The following is a 22,038-nucleotide window of genomic DNA, read 5'->3' as shown; positions in this document are numbered from 1 at the left end:
TCCACACTTACAGGCAGGCAGAGCTTTCCTACCTGCCAGTTCTGGGAACGTGTCCACAGCTTTCCTTTCCTAGCACCATTGCCCAGTATGAAGATGCAAACTTTAAAGCACAAAACAGGGATTTCCTTTAAGGACAGCTACCAATTGATCTTCTGGTTTGTTCACTATAAGCATCCAAAACTTAGAATGCAATTTTGTCAATTCAAAAGGAAGGAGCAGTATACAGCTTCCTCTCTCAGAGCTATTTTTATTCTTCAGGGCTAGCAAAGAAGAAAGCCAGTAAAAATTACTTCAGCCTATCCAGTCAAATTAGCCAAGATGCACCTAAGCATCTTAACTGCTGTGTAAGAAGGTACCTTTTCATGAAGGCATTTCAGAGCAGAATCACTTTATAACTTTGCTCTACTTTTTATTCATTGAGCGTGTGGTAATACAACATGTAACAGTACCTCTGTGAGCTTTGGGATCCTAGAACCTGACCTTTGATATCAGTCTGTCCAATGACAGAAATATTTCCCTCGTGAGTACTTCACAATCCTTATTGTAGTAACACTATGCAAATCTTTTGAGTCAGGAAAGTGCAATTATCATGGAAATAATTTTTTTTTTCATGGAAAACTCTTCAGATATTCTACACTGAAAGAAAAACAGCATCACTTGAAAATGTATGCAAAACAAATTCATTCACTGACACTCCTTTCTCTTCCTAAAAAAACGCCTTTGTCTCACCCATGTCTTCTAGACTAGAGCACAGCAGACCCTAAGCCAGTGGAAACACTTGTGAAGACTTTGACCCCCTGGTCTGCCAGACCATGATGGCCAGACCATGATCCCCTCCCCTGGGGTCCCCTGCTCTCTATCCTTACAAGTACCGAGATCACACAGGAATTTGCATTTAAGTACTACTTAGAATCATAGGCTCCTGCAGATTCTGACACCTCTGACTTCACCCTCCAGGTTTCACGGTTTGGACAGGGGGTCCAGAACAAGACTCCAGTATATGACCTTCCTCCACCAACTTTTCCAGATGACATTGTTCCCAGAGGCCCATTCACAGCACAACTTGGCCACAGGGAACCCATAGGAAGGGCTGGGGCAGACCAAGAACATCACAGTTAAAATACTTTCCCCAGATTTGTATCCTGACTCCTGCCCCACTGCACTGTCGGAGATACCACAATCTGAACACACAGTTAAGCACTGGGCAGCAAGTATTTGTCATTTTGTATCTCCTGTGTACTGCCCAAATTTCCTGAAGACTGGGGTTTATAACCCACCTGTTTTTGTCTCCATGAATATTTAATCAATCATTCATACAAAGAGGATAAGCTTCAAGGGGAAAAATGCATTAGAAAACAATTACCTCCAGTTATCTAAAGCAGAATAACAAGAGCATTTGCCTAGGATACACTGGCACATCTCTCTTTCAAACAGGGCATTTGACCTTGGGACACAGAAAAAGCAGTCTCCCTCTGCTCGTGATCCTTGGGAATGAGCCCTGCTCTGTTCCCATGCCTGTCTACAGCCACCGTGCCTGTCTGAAAGATCAAGAGAAAAGCGGGTGAGCCAGGTTTAAACCTCTGCTAAAAAGCCAAGAGAAGAATGAAGGTCCCTTGCAGAGATCTAAAAAACCAAGAACTCATGTAGGGTTCAGGAAAATAAGAGACCAAACACAGGAGACAGACTTTATTTTTGTCCTTGAAGAAGGAAAGGTCACGGTACAAACTAAAGATTTAAAAGGCTTAAGAGAACCAGAATGAAAAGAGACATTACAAATGCACCAATTAGGGGGAAAGCTTCAGTTAGAACTTGTGCCTTGTCACTCATCAAAGAATCCAATTACGAGACCAAAACCAGGCTTTGTTAGTTCTGCAATTCACAGAACTACCTGCTTCAAAGCACATTAAAGTGCAGCTGCAGCTTGAAAAGTGACTATCACAGCTACATGGGATGGCATGGAGCCTGCACCGAGTCTTGGAGGAAACAAAGACCCAACCTTCAGTCCCTAAGGAATGAACACAGGGACTTTCCTCATTTCAACAAAGCCTCCCTGTTTTGGAAGCATGGCCAATGTCCCTGTCTTAGACTTCTGAGTATTTCAGGGAGAGTCTGTACCTTTGCAGGTCCTATTCGAAAGCAGAGGCGGTCTTGGAAGAGACAGGACAGTCCATGTGGAAACCATTTTTGTGGGTAGCAAGAGACAGGGGGGGCTTCTGTCCACCCAAAATATTGCACTGTCTTTCCCAGCAACTAAACCTCTGGAGCATGGCTGGTTTGGGTTTGGCTGGCACTCCTCAGGCAGGGAATGGCTGACAGACAAAACACACCCCACTGCTGGGAGCCTAAGAGCAGTGTGTGGGAAGGGGACACATTTCACCCTGATGATTCCGTCCTACCTGCTGTGTGAGGGACTAAATTAAATTTAAAGGCTTGCAGGATGAGAAGACGTAGTCTTGAGATGTGCCAGGGGAAATTTAGGCTGGGCAAATTCAGGTTGGAAGAATTACTTCACCCAAAGGGTGATTAGGCATTGGAATGGGCTGCCCTTGGAGGTGATGCAGTCACTATCGCTGGAGGAGTTTGAAGAACACTGGACGTGGCACACAGTGCCATGGTCTATTGCCACGGTGGTGTTCAGTCACAGGACGGACACGGAGATGCCGGAGGTGTTTCCCAACATCGCTGACTCCGCGCCTCCACCCGGAGGCAGAGCGGCGCGACCCGTGCCCTCACACACAACATGGACCCCCCGCTGCCATTTCGCGGGAGCCGTTCCCCACGTGCCCCGGACACGGGGCACTGCCCCGCCCGCGCCCTGACGTCACGCAAAACGCATGCGCCAAGCGGAGGCGGGAGGGGGCGCCACCGCCCGGGGCCGGGGGCGGGTCAGCCGGAAGCGGCCGAGCCCCGCGCAGGAAGTGGCCCCCGCGCGCACGCCGCGACCAGAGGCCCCCGGCTGCGGCCGCCCGCGCGGCCCTTTGTGACTCATGTGACTGACGCGCGCGGCCAGACCAATGAGAGCGGCTCCTCCCTTGCCCGCCTGGCCCCGCCTCCTCTCGGGCCTCATGGCCAATCGGGAGGGCGAGTTCGCCTCCGTAGCCATCTCCTCCTTGATGGATGGGTGCAAAAGCCAATGAGATGACTAGCCCCGCCCTTGCCTCCCGCCAATGGGTGCCGCGCAATGCGGCGCTCGCGGGCCGGGGGTAGCCAGGGAGGGCCCGGCCGGACGCCCCCGCCCCGGCGGAGTGACCGCCGCTGCCGGCCGCGCTGCTGCGCTGGGGCAGCCGCCCTGCCCTCCCCACCGCCACCGTGAGGGGCTCCGGCCGCCCCCGGCCCCGGACAGCCCCGCCGCCCGCCACACGTTCCCTGGCTGGATGCGACACGGGGCGGGGAGGAGCCGCCAGGCCGCTGCGTGCGGGGGCTCTGCGCGCTCTTAAGGTGGCTCGAGGGCCCGACGGGAGCGGGACCCGGATAGCCGGGGGTGTCCCTGCTGGGGAGGAGGAGGGGCGCGGCAGGGCGGCGGGAGCTGCCTGCTGCGAGGGCGGTGTGCGGGGGCGGCTGCTGGAGAATTCCCGCTTGACCGTCAGGGTGAGGGAGGTTTGTAGCGGGTGATAAGAGCCTGTCACATGAGGATTCCTGCTGAAGAGACGGGGAGCGGCGGCTGGAGACAGTGTGTGCCTTCTTGTGTGTCCGAGGCTGGGCCAGCAAACACGTCCCAACCTTTGAAACTTGGGAGCTCCTGGCAGGTGCGGTTGGCACTGGTGGAGATATCAGGTACACTGACTTTCTTGTAGTTAGGATCCCAAACGTGTAATCGAACCGCTGAGTTTTAAACCACCAGTTTTGGCTTTTTGATTGTGTAAGATGCATCATTACACGCATAGGTATATCGTTTACACAGAACATAGAGTACACCAAGAAATTATTCAAGATACACAACATGAGTAACCAGTGAATTTTTACATACGTATCCACAGAATCCCTGAATCTGTGAGGTGGGAAAAGACCTCTGAGAACATTGAGTCGAAGCTTTGACTGGACACCACCATACCAAGTAGACCACCATAACACCATAGCACTGAGTGCCACATCCAGTCTTTCCTTAAACTCTTCCAGGGACATTGGCTGCACCGCCTCCTTCGGCAGCCCATTCCAATGTCTAATCACAGTTTCTGTGAAGAAATTCCTCCTGAAGTCCAACCTAAACCTCTTCTCACACAGCGTGAGGCTATGTCCTCCTGTCCTGTCTCTTGTTACCTAGGAGAAGAGGCCAACCCCCACCCGGCAGCCCCCTCCTTTCAGATTTCGTAGAGTGAGAGGGTTATCTCTGAGCCTCTTCTACAGGCTAAACAATCCCCACTCCCTGAAGTACAAGTTCTTGTGCTTGTGTGCAAGTACACAAACAAAGATTCTCCTGGCTAAAAAGAGTTTTTTTTAAAAAAAAACCCAAGCCAAACACCAAACCCTGCCCAGGGAGAAAAACATATTAGGATACCTGCATGTTACACAGGATTGCTGAGATGCATATTTATTACTAGTTGCAAATGGAAGGAACAGTCCTTTAGCCAGGATGTGGAAGAGAATTCCTTCCCAAATACCGAGACTTTCAGTGTCCCAACTGCCAAAAACCAAAGCCACCTCCTACACCTTCCTGGATGCGAGAAGCCCCAACTGCCCGCTACCCATCTGTCAAAATTTATAGATCTCCTTAGACAAATATTAACAATTCAGTCATGCACAAAGCCTGTGGCATATTGAAAAAATTGGGAGAAGGATAAAATACATTGAATGTAATGTAAAAATAAGCTACGTGGTGACTAGTTTACTCTTTTCCCCCATGTCTCCATCTGCTCTCCTCTGTGTTCTACTTAGCTTTGAAAGGCTTTGGGGTGTGGCTTTGTTCTCTGAATGCTGAATATGATGATGGATCACGACACATTTATCTCTGTGCATTTCTGCCACACTGATCCTTTGCCCTGCCTCCCTAGGGCACTTTTTGTGTTGGATGGTAATTTTTGCATTTACATTCTTACAAGCAGTGGAACAAGTTAGTTACATCATACCTTTTAATTGTCTATAAAAAGCAGGCAGTACTTCATATATTCATTCGGTGAGAGGATCCTGAAAACCAAAAGGAAAAATAAGTAGGGAACACACATCGGATGCCTGGCACACGTCGAGTCCAACCACAGCTTTTTAACACCTCTGCAGTTGGCCACAGATCAAACAACTTTCAGATACCACTGTCTGCCTTCCAGCACAATGATGCTCCTGCCTTGTCTCTCAGTAAAGAGTGGTCTGAGCACTCTATGGACACAAATCTTAGCTAGAGGAGGACTGGGGAACTTGAACTAGGAGTAGCAAACACACCTGAAGACTGCCTAGCCCAAACAAAAGTCAGAAGAGAGGCAGAAGAACAAGGGAGCTGAAGCTAACTGTTCACGCAGGACTTGAGTGAGGCTGGAAGAAAAGACAGAATAGGACAGAGCTCTGCTGTGGAGGTAGGAGGGAAAGAGATGGTTGTTGGCCCTTGGTAATGATCAAGAACACCGTAATGGGGATCTGTAGTGAGATAATGTGAATAGTATGGGGGAAAAGGCAGGAAACCCTTCTTGACAGAGCAGGTAATAACATGGGGAGGAACATTTTAACTAGAGCTGCTGGCATAGGTGCAGAACAAAAGGATAACGTGGGAGAAAGAGGACACAGAGAATCCTGAGAGGATGGAGGATGATGACTGACTTCCTGAAATGAAGGTGTGGAACTGTAGCACAGGTTTTGACCTGTTGAAGGAATGCAAGGAGTCATTGCAGGCGCAGTGGTAACCTCAGCCCTGCAAAAGTAGTAAGTCTTAAAACACCCCCTCTACTATCTCAGTTTCCATATTAACAGTTTCCAGAAGGAAAAAAAAAAGATTTTCTCAGAAAATGCCATTTCCTCCCAATATGGCTCTTCTCTACTTGAAGCCTTACAGCAGTGCTGCCATTTGGAAGTATGCAGATGTGAAACCACACACAAAAAGATGAGATGATCAAATACAGGGTGACTTTCAGATAACTGGGATGGGGGCCCCAGGGGGGGCTGTTTCGGTCGTGCTTTTCAGATTGACACATCAAAATGATCTGCCTATGACGTTGGCTGCAGGTGTATGGGATGCCAGGCAGCACCTGCTCCTCCTCACACGCATTTTAGAGTATTAGCTCTTACTTAGTATGCTTTACTGCACAGTCCCCTTTAATGTTATAATGGACTGCTGCCTAGGTCTGCATCCCTGAGACACATCAACAGGAGCTTCCTAGTTTTTGGCCAGCTGGGTGAGAGCAGAACAGCACTGAGCATAATTCACAGAGTCACAAAATCAGTTAGGTTGGAAGGGACCACAGTGGATCATCTGGTCCAGCCTCCTTGTTTTAGCAGGGTCATCCCAGAGCACATTATGCAGGATTGCGTCCAAATGGTTCTTGAGTATTTCCAGTGAGGGAGATACACAAGCTCTCTGGGCAGCCTGTTCCAGTTGACAGTCTGTCCTGTGCAGCTTACCTACACAGTAAAGAAGTTTTTCCCCATGTTCAGGTGGAACTCCCACTACATCAGCTTCTGCCTTTTCGTCCTAGTGGTTGGCATCACTGAGGAAAAGCCTTGGGACCGCCATTTTAGATATTTACACACATTAATGAGGTGAATTAATGGGGTTTCCTGTATGGTTCTAGCTGGCTGTAACACACAGAAGAAATGGCAATGAGACTTTTAATAGGGTTGTGGTAGAAATACCTTTTAAAATCTGGTGATGTCTCTACAATAGGTTGTGGACACACAAGGCTGGAGGGAAGGTTACTAGGAACGGAGAGCTGCATTGTTTTGGGGTGGGATTTGACTCGGAGCATTCACAGGGCTGAAGCAGGGCACCACCACTGCATGGCCGGTGTGAGCAGCGCCGGACACCCAGGGCGCAGACCCCGACCCAGGGTGGCCATTTGTGAGCCCCGTGCCGGGGCTATGACCGGCTGTCTCAGGGGTGACCCCGCAGCCGCTGCCCCCCACTTAGAGCGGCGAAAGGCGGCTGCTGGCAGCGGCCTGGGGGCAAGGGCCCCACGGCCACCTCTGCGAGAATCAAGCCCCGGTGCCGGGGATGGCCTCGGCCGGTCCCGGCGGGTGGGCAGCTCCTCTCCTCCGCCTGGCAGAGCTGGCTGCGGCTCCCCCGGCCCGGCGCCTCCTTAACCCGGGGAGGCGGGGGCGGCCGCGGCCGGGGGGAGCCGGGGGAGGCGGAGCGGCGGCCGGGGAGGAGCCGGGGCCTGCAGTGGAGCCGCAGCCCGGAGCAGCAGCCGCGGGAGCGGCGGGGCCTGGAGAGAGTCAGCGCCGCCCGGGCCGGGCCCCCCGCACCGGAGCCCGGGGAGCCCCCGGGGGACGAAGCCGCGGCCCGGCGGAAGGCGGCGGAGGCGCGGCGCAGCCCCGCGCAGGCCCGTGAGCCGCCGCGGCCTCCCGTGGTAGCCGAGCCCGGGCAGGAGGAGCTGGGGCCTGGGGGGAAGCCAGGGACAGCGGCCGGGGTGGGGGGACACCCCCGTAGCCTGCCAGGGTCGGGGAGAGACTCTGCCATCCGCCCCCCGCCCCGTCCGCAGCCCCGTTAGGCAGCCCCGCGCCCGGTGTGGGGATACCCCGGCGGCCCCCCCGCCTGGCCCCTTCCCTGCAGCTGGTGAGGGAGCTTAACACTTGCCCCCTTCCCCACTAACAAGCCAAGGGTGTGTGGAGGCCTCCGGCACCCAGCCCTAGTAACTAGAAACAGCTCTGCTCTTCCTCGCGTGGAACAGAGCCTTCTGGAGCTCTCTCGATACTTGTTAAGGGAAGAGGTGTCCTCAGAGCCCAGTTCCTGAGGATTGTGAGAATAACCTTTACTGCCTGCTCCCTCTTGCTGCTGAGGAAAGTCTTCTGCCAGACAGAACAGACAGCCCTTCCCCAGACCAGGTAGTAGCGGGAGTCTGCAGAAGAAATCCTGTATGCTCAGGAGAGGCAGTTCCCAAGACAGAAATAAGCAGGACCTCCAGATACTTACCTAGTAATTGTAATTATTTACATCTGCTTAGCAGGTGATAGAGCAAAGCAAGGGAGTGAAAGCAGAGAGAGATTTAGCTATTCTTTCTTTTTCCTGTTGTTGTTAACTGGAGATAAAGGTAATTTCCAATACTGATCTCATCCTCCTTCATCCCAAGGAAGATCCCTCATCTCCTAATCCCAAGAGGGTTTTCTTCAAATACCCCGTCCAAGGAGAGAAGACACACCTCCTAGTTACAGGGAGAGGAAAAGGCAGATTTCACTGATAATATCCACAGCGATAGCAAGAATTGGTTTAGAGGGAGAATTTTCCCCCCTGCTTACAGGCAGGGTGTACCTAGAGAAAAGATATTTCTAGGTAGGCAGATTGGGGAAATTGATTTCTCAAATAATCTGACCATCAGTGAAAAGGCTGTTTCCCAGGGGAACACCTCTTTAGTTGTTAGCTGCCAAAAGGGAGAGAGAATCTCCATCCTGGTATAAAACCATCAGTTTTAGGGAACTGACAATCCCAAGTAGATTGTTTTAATAGTCAAGATCCTGATTTCATCCACAATCCTTTCGCCCTCGAAATATTTTTTGAAGAAGCCCTTGGAATAGCTGACAACGGTCTGAGTATGGGTCTCAGAGAAGGAGTGTGAAGGGCAGCACCCCAGCAACCAGCACTGAAGATAATCCACCTCCCTCCAGAAAATCTTCCAGACAGAGTGAGTGACCACATTATATCACCTCTATTCCTAGCTGTCTCACCTTCTGTCCTTGTTTTCTGTGTCTCTTCTACTCTCACTGTATCTGCTTGCTTTTAGTCTTTTAGCTCTTTCTGTTTCTGAACCTCTCCCTACCTTCTATTTTTCTATGTCTTTCTCAGTCATTTAGCTCTCTTATATGCTATATGGAATTGACCTGATTCTTTCCCTCACTATTTAGCTTATGGGAGACCTTAGCCCTATTTAATTGTAAGAAGCCTCTCTCCCTTCTACTTTCTTTCCTGATTTATTCATCCTAGACTCAGCCTTAATCATTACTAGTGTGAATTAATTTCTGTCATTTAGGGGTCATTGAGAACAGTAATAGTGGCCAAAAAAGCTTTGAGGAGACTGGAGCAGTGATTTGTAGTGCCAGTGTCCAAGGATACACCCATGGGGTAGAGTGTCACTTCTCCATGTGGGTCCTACTATGCTTCAACCGTGGGAATAAAATCATTGTGTAGTGCAGACCTTGCTGTGCTTGGGGTCTAAACCTACAGATCCCCATGCAAATACTCTGAGATGTGTGTCCTGTGTACCTAAGGGACTGTGGGATGAATTCTGGAAAGAGTGCCCTTGAGAGTGGGTCCTGTGGTGCTCAGGGGACTGGGAATGAGAAGCTGTGACAGTGCTGGTGGAACCTGCTCTGAAAGCCAAAAGAAGCCGTTCGGTTGCCACCAGTCTTCGTCTGTGTTTTATGCTGCGTTCAGGGGCTAGGAATGTGAATCCTAGTGCTGGTGCTGCGTGAGCCAAGCTGCTGCTTTTTGTAAATGAGGCAGTTAATTCCCAGCCACAAACGAGTGTTCTGACACCAATGTAGTGATTTCCTGAGAAATCAAATCTGAGGGAGACTTCATCTCAAATAAAGCCGAAGCAGATTCCAGCAGCAGAAGAATCTTGGATATCTCACTTGAGGTATTACTGGTTTTAGTGAGATAGCAGTGAGGAAATCCAAGAATCAAATGGTTAAACAGGGAGTCCCTGAAGAAGGAACTCTGTGGTGTATGTAATGTGCTTGCAAGATCAGACAAAAGATGCCAAAGTGATTCCCCATTTTGGCAGAGAATGTTGTCAGTTATCCATAGCTTCAGAAGGTGGCTCTTCCTAAGGGAAGGCTGAACCACCTTCCCTTAAGTATACATATGTTCTGGGGGTACTGTTAGATGCCCTCCTACCTGTTGCCCTATAGTTATGCAATCAGCCTGTTTTGAGTAGAGCTGTGTTATCTAGCACAGGGGAAGAGATAACTGAGGCATTTTGGCCTTTGTACATTCAAGGGGATAAACTGACTTTTCATGCTCTTGAGGTTAATTTACCTCACGCTGCCCCCTTCCTCACAGTAATGACTTGACATTTTTCAAGTGCTTTTGCCTCTGATGGATGCCAGGGCACTTTATAGAATATATTTGCCAGCCTTAACAAAATTCTGTTCTTCCACAACAATTACCTTTCTGCATATGAAACATTTTTATTTCTTCCATTAATGATAAAGATTTTATATTTGCTGCCTGAGCTTTAAACGTTCATTACAGACATAAAAGGTTGGAAGTGGTGTGCTATTGTTATTTATTTGTTAGTTGCTGACAAGGCATTCAGTACTGACTTGGACACCAAATTAAAACAGTCTCTGCTCTAAAGATCTCATGATCTAAAACACAGCTATACAAAAGCTGGGACATACTCATAAATTTTAGGGAATAATTTTTTGAGAGCACAGCTCTTCAGAGTGATCATGGTATTCACATCAAATCTTTATCACAGGTGAAAATGCAGCTTCCTCTGAGGTGGAATACTGCAGCTGCTCTGCACCATTTATTTTTTACAAAAGTATCTATACAAGAAAAACTGAGAGTATTATTTATCTTCATGAAGGTGTAGGATACTTTATAGACACATTTAAATGCAAGTGTTACAAGAATTTGCATTAAGAATGTTAAACCTGACCACCTAAAATTAGACTTTAAAAACCACATTAATGTACCAAAGTAAATAGCCTAATTCTTGTAAATGCCCAGGAACGTAGAGTTGGCTTCAACAGAAGCAATGAAGTCTTCTACATTTGAGGAAAAAGACGCTTAATTGTGCGTATATGGGTTTGTAAGTTTAACTTTGGACATTCATGCTTCCAAAGGTTGACTTTTTAAGTTGAAGCAGTCTGATCCTATCCTATGGGGACTCAGTTCCCATCTGAGAACTGACAGTTTGGCATTTCTCAGGTCAGGCCCTTAAGCAAAATGAAATGAGACTGTCTAAAGAGTTATGGGAAAAGGATTATGTTACTGAAAGTCATGAGGTTATAATACTGTTTAAGTATGTGTTCTATAACTTCTTGGGTTTTATCTTGAAACGTGGTTTTGTAGGCAAGTTTCTAGGATAGAATAAGGAGTCCAAAAAGTTGCAATGTAAGAATGAAACAGTTTGAGGAGTTTGCATTTAATTTTTCAGTCCGAGAGAGTTGTAGTCCTCCTGGTTTGGGTTTTTTGCTGTTGTTTTTTTTTTTCCCCCCTCTAAAAATACAGCTGGATGTTGGTGTCTCTGAAGAAGTTTATTCTTGCTACAGAGGTACGGATTACAGATTACTACCTCTTTCTCTAAACTTCAGCTGACTTTCATATGCTGGGAGATTCAGTCTGCATCCCAGTTTGGATCTTTGGCCCTTTACTTCAAATGTCAGAAAGGAGGTGTGGTTAAAGGGAACTGTGATATGGACAGCTGTCCCTCAAGAGCAGGACTGAGCTGATTATCTCATTTTACATAGCTGTCAGACAAGAACTGGATCTTGGTCATTAGCAACCAAAAGATGAAAAATGGTTCTGGGCTCATTTTTCCATTTGCTTCTCCCAACCTTGGCTAGAATAGTAACCAGGGATTTTCACACAGAACCTTATGTATTTTGTAATACTCAATTTGCAGAATCTTTCTGAGTGGTGCTTCAGAACTGAAACTTTGAAGGATACTGTTTTTGGTTTGGGAGGCATCTTCTCTAAGATGAGTAGACCCTAGGTTGATGGGCAGCCTAATGTGATAGCTGACATGTTTGAACTCTCCAGTTGTGTTAACTCTGAAGCCTAAAGAAAAGCCCTTAATTTGCTGTATTGTTGGCAGTTGCATATGTTAGTTTAGTAAGAATATCAAGTTGATGTGTTCAGCCTCCAAATGCTTATTGTCTTTGTAGGAGGCAGTATTGCTGCTTGCTATGTTTTGCTGGTTTTGTTTCCTTCTTCCTTCTGAGGGATATATGATGAACATAAAAATGTATAACATATTTCTGCCCTGAACTCACGTTTCTTCGCTTTTAAAGGCTATCTGTGTATGTGTATTACTGAGAGAGAGCAAGCATGCTGCAGTATGTTTTCACAATTAATTAACTGCAAATTTTCATCTTAAGTTTGAAGGCCAAATGCAAAATACTGTGACTGTTTCAAAATTTGGAGATCTCACAGCCAACTTTAAGACCAATCTAATGCTATATCCTGTGGTCCTTTGCCAATATTTGGACTAGATTGTTGTTTTATCCATCTTTGACCTTTGATCTTTATCTTTGACCTGCCCAGTCTTCCGATTACCAACCTGATACTTCCTTAGGTAGGCAGCACAGATTTAAAGTAGATAGCAGACATTTCGGTACTGCCTGACTTTTCCTGAATCCCTGAACTCCATAGCATCATGTGGCACTCATGTTCCTCTCCTGTACCTTTAAGGCCCAGCATGTTTCCAGCCTGCCTACTTCTTAATTCGCATTTCCTCCCACACCCACTCCTCCTCTCAGTTGATCCCCCTCTTTGCATCTCTTTTCTCTTGTGGTCCCTTTGGCATTCTTTCCTGTGGTCCTAGAAGTCTAAAATGCTGCTTTTCTCTTCATCAAGCAAGCATCCCTCACCTTCTCACTAGGATTCTTCACTGGCGGGAGTCTTTTACTGCATCTCACAGGCTCTGGTCTTACTTCCACACCTGCATTTTGACTTGTTGCTGGTTGCCTTTTGTTAGATTATGTGCCTGCGGACACATAGGATTTTTTGTCTGAGGTTGTTTCTAGAAATTTCTTTGTTTTGAATCACTGAAAATATCCAGTTTTGCTTGGCTGGGGAATGGCACTTGGTCTCCATAGTCCAACTCAATTCATTCTCCCATCCTCCCTTCTTTTCTTCAGGAATAGCTCTATTTTAGTCAGTTAGAATTAAAAAAAAACCCCTTCCATTACATTCTCAGGTTCCATCTAGCACTTGAGGATCTTGGTTGTCAGAACTGGGCTGTGTATTTTGTGCAAGGCCTAATACCTCATTCTTCATCTTTCTGAGCTGGTCAGTTTATTTGATGTGAAACCAAGAACCAAGGGAATGTGTGTTCTTTTTTTTGGCTCTTTTAAGTATAAGAGAGACTGAGTAATGAGGGACAGGGTGAGATGATGAGTGAGAACTGTTATACCTCGAGGAAAAAAATATTTACTTTTTTTGTTTTTTACCATTAGCAATTCAAATTTTGTTTATGCTCTCTGCTCTATAAAGACTGTGGCTGATTATAGCAGAAATATGTAATTACTGTTAAAAGTTCAAATCTGAATAATTGGGAAAGAATCTGAACACTTTGTGGTCACAAATTAAAGGAGCAAAGTTCCTGAATTCTCAGTTTCCCCTAAAAAAACTATTGTTAAGTAAAACCAAGACAATTTCTTCCTCCCCATCAGGAACTTGGAGAGAAAAATAAACAAGCTGCTAAAACAGTTACATCTAAAATTGTTTTTATCTCTACCTGAACAAAGCAGACAAGGTTTGAATGTAGAGAACTGGTCTGGGTTTTGGGAGAGCAGTGTTCTCTGCATGGTTCTGCTATTCCTTTGCTGGGTGACCTTGGGCTGCATGCTTCTCCATGCATGGCTTCCCATTTATCCTGGAATAGGTTATTGATCCTTTATAAGGGTTCCAAAGTATAAGGATGAAAACCACTCTATAATGGCTGCTTGCTCTAGCTGCCAGTTGGCTTAATTACAATGTGATACTGAACTTAAAATCTCTATATGCTGTTTTTTGTGGCATTAGGTAACAGTGAAAGCCCCAGTGCATTTTTGTTTCATTGAAGGACCAGTCACTCCGCAGTTGAAAGATTCTGTGTGATTATGTGCAGTATAGAATGGTTTTGTAAGGTGACTTCAGTACAGATATTCTCACTCCCTTGAAACTTCTCCTGAGATCTCTAATGACCTTTTCTTGGCCAAGTCTCAGGATCTCTATTCCATCTTCATCCTTCTTGGCTTCCCTGCTGTTTTTGACACTTGATCATGCCCAGTCTTGAAATCTTGTCCTCCCTTGACTTTTGTGACAGTATTTTCCTGGTTTCCCTCCTAACTATTCTAGTCATTCATTCAGTAGCCTCTGCGTTAAGCTGTTTACCTCCCTCCATTTTTTTTCCCATAAGTTAGACACAATGACCCACTTCTAGTATCCTCTCTTTGCTTTTCTTTACCTCCTTCATGCCAGGGATATTAAATTATGCAACTTTGCATACTACCTTAACTTTTTTTTTTTTAAATTAATTGCTGCAAATTTAAGACCCCTGAGGCCCAATATGGAACTTGAGAAAGCTCCTTTGAGATTTGCCTTCGTTTCCTGGTTTTCTTTGCTGCAAGCTTCCATGGTTGGGCATATAACATGTTCTTGCTCTGAATATACAGTGTAGGACTTATCTTCCTGTTCATAGCCTGAATTTTGCTGCTTCTTTCTGAGTTTCTTTGAGTAACCTTTATGCTTCTTCCTTCACTTACCATCGCTGTTAGTGTGAGCTGTTCTTGCTGGCCTCTGACAACTCTGTTACTTTCTCATCTTCTTAGCAATACGATTGCTGAAGCTGTCCTCCTGGCATGTTTTCTCAACACGTAACCATCTCCTCTTTGACAAACCTGTGCTTTGGCTATCATCCACCCCGTAAGGTTCCAGCTTGTTGTGCTCACTCTAAGGGACCTTCATATTTGTTTCTTCCCTATCTGTTGCTGCCCCTTACTGCATTGTCCTTTGCTCTGTCAGCAATACAAGCATGACATTCTGCTTTTCCATTTTTTGCATGAACATCTCTTTGCATTCTTCCTCAGCTGACTCATACCTTGATACACACAGGAATACTGCCAGCCAATAGAGGCCAGACATATTGGAAAGTGCTTATTTTATAGAACCCTAGAATCATTAAGATTGGAAAAGGCCTCTAAGATCATTGGTTCCCACTGTTAATTGCATATTTGCAATTAGCTGTTTTCAAATATGCAAATAGCCATTATTTGCATTTTTAAAAATTATTCAAAGGTCTAATACTCAAATGTAGTCATCTTACTGTATGTACTGCACTCTCCCTGACTCCTCTTATGAAGAAGGTTGATTGCAAAAGAAATACAGATTGTCGTAAGCAAAGACACAACATCTTGAAGACTGGAATGTTCAAGGTTAGAGCAGAATAATATTTACTTGCAGCTGCAAGGTGACAACTGTGGCAAGCTTGTGTGTGGAAGAAAAGGACTCTTTTCAGTGTCTGTAAGGAGATGAACAGAAGATTTAGTTTCAGGATGATACACAAAATGGAGCATTTTGTGAGTAGGATGCAGAAAGCCAAGCAGCAGTTCTAGTGTTTTAAGCAGGGAGGAACCATTAATGGATGTGTGTTCTGTAGCAGTGTGGTTCTGAATCCTCTTGACCTTCAAGCGTGGTACAAATCTTTTTGAGTTGCGAGCCAGGCCAGGGATGTCAGGTGTTTTGTCTACTGGAAGAGAGTTCTGTCAGTTTGAGAATAACAGCTAACAGAATAGTAAAAAGGAATTATGTTAAAACAGTGGTTGAGACTTAATTTATAAGTCACATGCTGTATTATTTGATTATTCTGATCATTCTCCAGCTTCAATTTCAGCTGTGCTTTGCTCTCAGACTCCTCTTTAACATGCTTCTCTGCAGTGCTTTGGTAATCTCAACCCTGGGAGGTTGTGCTCTATGTACATTTTGGTCATGTGGTATACAACTAATCTGCACTTGATACCGATTTCCTTTTTTCCTATGAATTTAGTACAGAGTTCTTACTACTGCTTGATACCTATTTCTACAAGTGGGTTGTGGTTGTTTCAGAAAGTATTGCAGAGTTCATATTGACTAATCTGTTTTCAGTGGTTCAGCCTTTGGTGAGCAAGTTCTGACCACTTGCAGTCAGATTTTCATTTTCCCTGTTCGTGGCTGACATTCCTTTCTCTACCATAGAAGCTGTCATTAAATGCAAGGCTAACAGTAATTTTTCACCCAGAGACTTAATTTTTTAATGTGAATAACAATACAGTTTTTGTTTATAAACATGTTACATTCTTTTAACCTGGATTAATTCTATATATGTCTTTGCAATGCTGTGCAGATCTGGGCAAGATAGTCTGCATGCTGATCTACTTCTGATGTTGTCTCTAATTTCAGAGACAATCTGTGTATTAAATCAGTGTTTGCATATCTCGTGCTGCAGGTTTATTACTGAATGTGATTCTCATAGGCAGGTAAAACTGAAATCCTTCTGCTTGGGGGCTCTCGTAGGGCTGGGGGAAATACCTGCTCTTACATACTGTTTCTCTACCACAGACTTCCCAGTTTCCAAGGGAAAATTTCATTTCAGATATGTGCTCATAAATTTGACTTACTCCGAAACCAGTTCCCTGTACCTTTCTCAGTGTAAGAGTAATTGTTCTGTTAATATTCTTTAAGCAAATGTCAAAGATTTCTCTCCTGCCTTGGCATATGCCTGGAATTACAGCTCCTAGTTCCAATGGTGAAATATTGCGTAGTGGTACTGAGGGTGGAGGGATGCTGCAGAGACATTTCTGCTGTGGTAATGTATTTTCATTGCACTTCTTCAAAGTGCTTGGTTTACTTTTTGCTTCAAATCTCTTATTGGGAGGGTTGTCATGGGACATTTGGCTTATTATTAGAATAAATCTTTTCTAGTAGTCTTATTACAAAGGAAATAATTTCCAGCTCAAAAGTGTTTTATGTATACCAGTATTCTCAGTATAATTTACTTTTTCTTTTGACAGGTGTTACATATTCCTCACTTTACCTTACACAGCATCATAAATAAACAAACTGGTCTTAACTTTGAACACATATTTTCAGACTATCTAAGGAGTGTCTGCAATGTTTGTGTAGTATTTCTCAATGCTTTTTTTCCCTCTATGTTTATAGAGCAGACAACAAAAACATTTGATTAGTTGGTCTTATTAAAATCTGGTAAGACCCTAGCTATGCTCAATCCTAACCTGTTATGCCCATAAAGATACTACCTCCCTTGACATGAGCATATTTCAGACTTTGGCTATAATGCCATCTGTTGATAAGTTTAAATAAGCAGGTCAGGTTTTGTAAACTATACCATTTGTCAGTTTCAAACAAAGCTACGACATAATTGCCTTTGGAATTGAATCCTGATGCACTTCCAGCATGAGGGTTTGGGTGACTTTATAGTTCTCAAAAGACTTCATGCTTCATTAGTACCAAAATGCTTGCACAGTCAGTGTTGTTCATTTACTAAATTCAAAATACAAATTTATGGCCTGCTTGTGCACCTTTCACAAAATGGAGGGAATCAAAAGGTCCTATGATAAATGTGCTATCATGATATTTATCTAATCTGTAATGACAGTGAAAACAAATTTGTTTTATTTTTCTTTGAAAATTAATATGAAACTTATTTTATTGAGATTTCTGTTTATTAAAGGAAAGTCATATCTGTATAACAGTTCAATTATAACAAAACAATTAGTCCAATGATTTAAATTAAGCTATACATGGCCTAAAAGTTTTAATCTTCCTCTAACTGGTAATTTTCAGTACCATCTCAGTGTTTTGTGTAACTTGGAACAAAATTTCCATTCAGGATACCGTAATGACAGTGCTACCTGTGTTCCATGAAACAGCACTGAGCATTCAGAGCCGTGCTGTCTTGTCCATGCAGTACATTGGAGCAGGGCTGCAGAGCCAGAACCTGATGTGTGGACAGATGCACACTGTGACAGTTCATACTCACAGGCAACACCACGCTGTGTGCTCTTAGGTGACAGTAGCTTCCTTTGGTTGGATCCCTTCTCCCTTTGTGGCTCATGGTTAGTGAGAACCACTTGCCTCCTGCTACCACATCTGCAAGCCTGCAGTTAATTGGGATAACATTTTTAGCTTGTTCTGCTGCTCCCCAAAAAAGGAAGCATGGTTCTACGATATGAGAATTTCTCTTACCTCTTTGCCCCAGGGAAGGGTTTTCCTCCTTTCATATGGCACTACAGACAGAAGGGTGATGTCAAACTGCAGTGCCTTTCTTTTGTCACTAACATGACACCTATCATTCCTTCCAGGTTAAGCTTTGTTTTATGAACAATACTGAGCAGCTTCTCTTCCTTCTTCATTTGAGTCCAGAAATATAAACATTTCCTGAAGGCTTCTCACAAGTAGTTACCACCAAACTGATGGATAGCAATTTCAGTCTGGGCAGATAATCAGTATCCTCTTATTTCTTACATGAAGCAAGTATTTCTGTGAGAATGTTTGCTTAGAGAAGATCAGATTTTTAAGTGCTTTAATTCACATTAATTTCCTTCATAAAGAAGGAAAGCACATATCTTAAAATGACAAATTTCTCTTTCTTCTAGACTCGGCAAAATTGATTATTTGCCCCTTTTTGTATTGGATGAGGACATAGGGTTTTTTGAGTGTAGTTTACAGGAGTACGTCAGAACTGCTTGTTACACCAAAATAGAGGCTCTCCATCTCTTCATGTGGTATTCTTGTTTTACTTCTACTCCTTACATTGTGACACTATTTCAGAAAGGTTGTAGTCAAATAGTCCTTTTTTGCCAGTTTTTTTATTTGCTAAATACCTTAGACACTAGGGGCATCTCTGAGTATATTAGATGAATATTGTTTGTTAGATCACTGTATCTGTGTTTCAGGCACCTAAATAGAAGTGGTCGTATATTCATAGGTGTTCTACAGCTATGTCTATCATTGCTTGGTGGTCTGTTTTGTATTTTTTCTCTCAAAGTTCACGTTGAGAAACTTGAGTCTCCTTAAAATCTTTTTGTCACAGTGTTTCAGTGGATCAGAATACCAGCAAATAAAGCAATGATGAAAGTAAGCACAAAAAAATGTAAATTTTGAGATTTATTCTAGAATAGGCATCTTCTGTGGGCAGTGCGCATCACGATACCATTCATTGTGTGGCTCCCTACTTCAGTCCTAACTGATTCTGCCTGACCAGCCTTTGAATCCAGCCATAGAGAACGCTTCAGGCTCTAAATGTTTATTAACTGCATTCAGTGTGACCCTTAGAGTGTTGTTCCCCACATCTCATGTTTTTCTGTCCTGATAGGCAAGTAGCAGCGATCCTGGATAAGATCTGACTGGCTTAGAGCGAGCATTTGCAAAGTACGGATTTCTTCAGCACCCGAAGGGATGGCCCTAACTGTCCCATCGACAGAATGGCTTGCATTTGCAGCAGGAGCTTCCATTTCCTAGTTACTAACATTCAAAATAAGGCAGTAGTTTTCCTGGAAAGCTGTAGGGAAGTATAACTAGTCCCAAGCAAATTAGTGGTTATTAAAAGGTATTCAGTACAGGGATTTTCTTTAATACATTTTTCTTATGAATTGGACAGATTCTTGTCTGTTTAATTGTAGTTCAGGATCAGTGCTTGGCTGGACTTTTTGCATTTCTCTGACTTGGGATTGTACTGCAACTATTCAACGCTTGAGAAACAAAGATTGCAGTCGCCTTCCAGCTGTTGATGGTGGTTATGACCTTGGATACCTTACCCTTCCTTTTTAGATTCAGCGAAATAAGTACACAGATAACATTTACCTTGTTAAGTGGGAGATTATGAGTTCTGGTCTTTGACTTTCTTTTTACTACTTAAAAACTAATTCTGAGTTGCTAATGTGGTAAGATTTTTAAAGCACCTTTGCTTTTAGTTCAGTGTTTATTAGTTATTACTGTTTTTTGTTTTTTTGTTTGAGTGGGATCATAAGAGGAGTTCAAAAGATTTGCTGGGCAATAAGCTGGGAAAGGAAGGTTGGAAGAATTATCAGCTGCTCTGATTTGGCTGCAGTCTTGTTTTATCATGCCATTAAGTAGCGTCAAGATGATGCACCAAAGACTTGGGTCAGGTGAATGAGAAATGCAAGATAAATTAACAGTAATATTTACTGCAAAGCAAGTATTCTTTTAAATAATTTAGTAGCCAATTGCACAGAATTATTATTGCCCTGAAAGTGTTCTGAAATTGCCACCTTAACGAATGTTTGACTCTGCCTGATTATTACAGTTCCTATATTGCCAGCAAATCCAGTAACATGATCAAGTGAAAACTTGGGAAAAAAGGTCTTATTCCACTGCTTTGAAATTTCCCATGTGATTGCTATTTTGTCTGAGGCTTCGCTTTCTGTCCTAAATTACTGTCTAGCGTATATGTTCTTAAAAAGCTGCTGTGTTTTACTGAAAAGTAGTTGTTTCAGTACTGGGTGACAAGTGCATATATAGACATAGAGCTTGGTTTGTTGTTGGTTTTTTTTTTTTTTTTAAGATTTTTGGATTTTGTCTTCTTGTCAAAGATTTTTATAAGCCAAGGAATGAAAATATTAAGTTTCTTAGCGTGGGTGTAATCTGACCCAATTCTAATTTTGCTTGTCTTCCTGACAAGTATATTTTATACAAATGCACAAAAGCCTGTGTATTTGCTGATGGGGATGTTGCATATCAGCCTTACATTGTAGTGCATAGCCAATCATCACAGATGCTCTACTGACATAACCTGGGCACATCTGAAGCTCTGTGAAAACAACAGTGTTTTCTTCTGTTTCTTGAATTTCTGGTGTTTCAGATTGGTATCTTAATCTGCCGTAGGCTTTTATAAACTAATTTTCTTGATTTCTGTGCTTGTCTTAAAAAACAAACAAAACAAAAAATCAGGGAGGGGGAGGAACAGAGATTTTTATTTATTTTACTTTGGAGTTGTATTGTTAGTGCAACTGATATTTCATAATGGTTTAACGAGAAGCAGTAATATTTTTTCTGCTTGCACCATAGAAACAAAAATTTATATGAGACACATTTACAAAATGAAGCATTCAAATTAACATTTCGTTCATGTTTCTTTTCTTCCAAGTGGGATACTACTTTTAATGAGGGCTTTATCTGTGAAGTTATCATGTAGCTGTGTTTTGATTATGTGGTGGTCTGTCTGTCCCCCACTGGATAAAAATATATTGTTACTTCTCCCTGGAAAAAGGCAGAGTACTGCTATTTTTGTTTTTCATTTGTGGAAATTTCAAATATTTGATACTAGATTAAATCAGTCAAAATGAGTTATTCAATAAAGCACAACTTGAGGGGGCTGGATAATAGAAAGCCTTTTGCAGGTTGGATCAATTAGTTAGCTGTGCAGCAAGTAGTCATGCCTGTCCTAAGTGATAGTGTGGCAGATGAGTAGATAGGTAAGCTAGTAGCTGATGGGCTTTTCCTTTCCTCCACTGACATAAAAATGTTTCCACCCGCCATAGGCTCTGTGGTGCTGCAATTGTACTTCTCAGTCTGTAGGTGCCTAAGAGTGTGAGTGAGGATGTTAGCTGTGCAATTAGGACGTGTTTCCTGAGGCCAGGGCTGTGAAGCCACTGCCTGTGAGGGCTGAGGGATGGGCTTTATTGGGGTATTGTGTAGGTGTTTGAGCCCTAAGAGGTGTGGTAAGCACATGCATAGAAATGAAAGGTGTAGTGCATATGAATGCGTCGGAGTGTGGGCTTCATTTCTTTAGTGCTGTGAGAGCACTGGAGTGCAGAAGTGAAAGGTGTCGTGCATATGGGTGTGGGGGAAGAACGGGTAGCTTCAGTGTCAGAATGCTGGGTGCATCTGTCTCTGGATCTGTGCATCCACGCTGTGTTATTGTCAAATGCCTATTTTTAGAACGAGTATCTAATTGGTATTCATGCAGATGGGTGTCTCCCTGTCTCATCTGATCCACTCATCTGAGTGATGCACTCAGTGGGAGGTGTCTGCTGATGAATCTTTCCTAAGCAGAATGTGTTCGTGTCAGTCTCTTCTCTTACATGTATGCAAGTGTTTAATTTGCTATACATACATAAGTGTGTTTGTTTGCTTTGTGTATTCTCCAGCATGCTCAAAGACAGTATCATTTAATCTTCTGGAAAGACTAATTTCAGAAATGAAAAGTGTAGAACTTGCATGCCTTTAAGACATGA

At 44.0% G+C, this 22,038-nt stretch overlaps 1 protein-coding gene across 2 annotated transcripts in view; it reads left to right on the top strand.

The window, feature by feature from the left end:
- The first annotated feature begins 7,454 nt into the window (after positions 1-7,454).
- The window catches only part of FOXJ2 (forkhead box J2), a 27,110-nt gene continuing 12,526 nt past the window's right edge, over positions 7,455-22,038 (top strand). Inside the window, exon 1 of one of the 2 annotated variants that reach the window (XM_033051834.2) lies at positions 7,455-8,753. The gene's annotated coding sequence lies outside the window, so the exon portion shown is untranslated. The remainder of the gene's footprint in view (positions 8,754-22,038) is intronic. The other variant, XM_033051833.2, reaches the window with a different exon arrangement.

This window comes from Catharus ustulatus, chromosome 2 (genome assembly GCF_009819885.2).
Source record: "Catharus ustulatus isolate bCatUst1 chromosome 2, bCatUst1.pri.v2, whole genome shotgun sequence".
NCBI lineage: Eukaryota > Metazoa > Chordata > Aves > Passeriformes > Turdidae > Catharus > Catharus ustulatus.
This window is presented reverse-complemented; position numbering and strand designations above follow the sequence as displayed.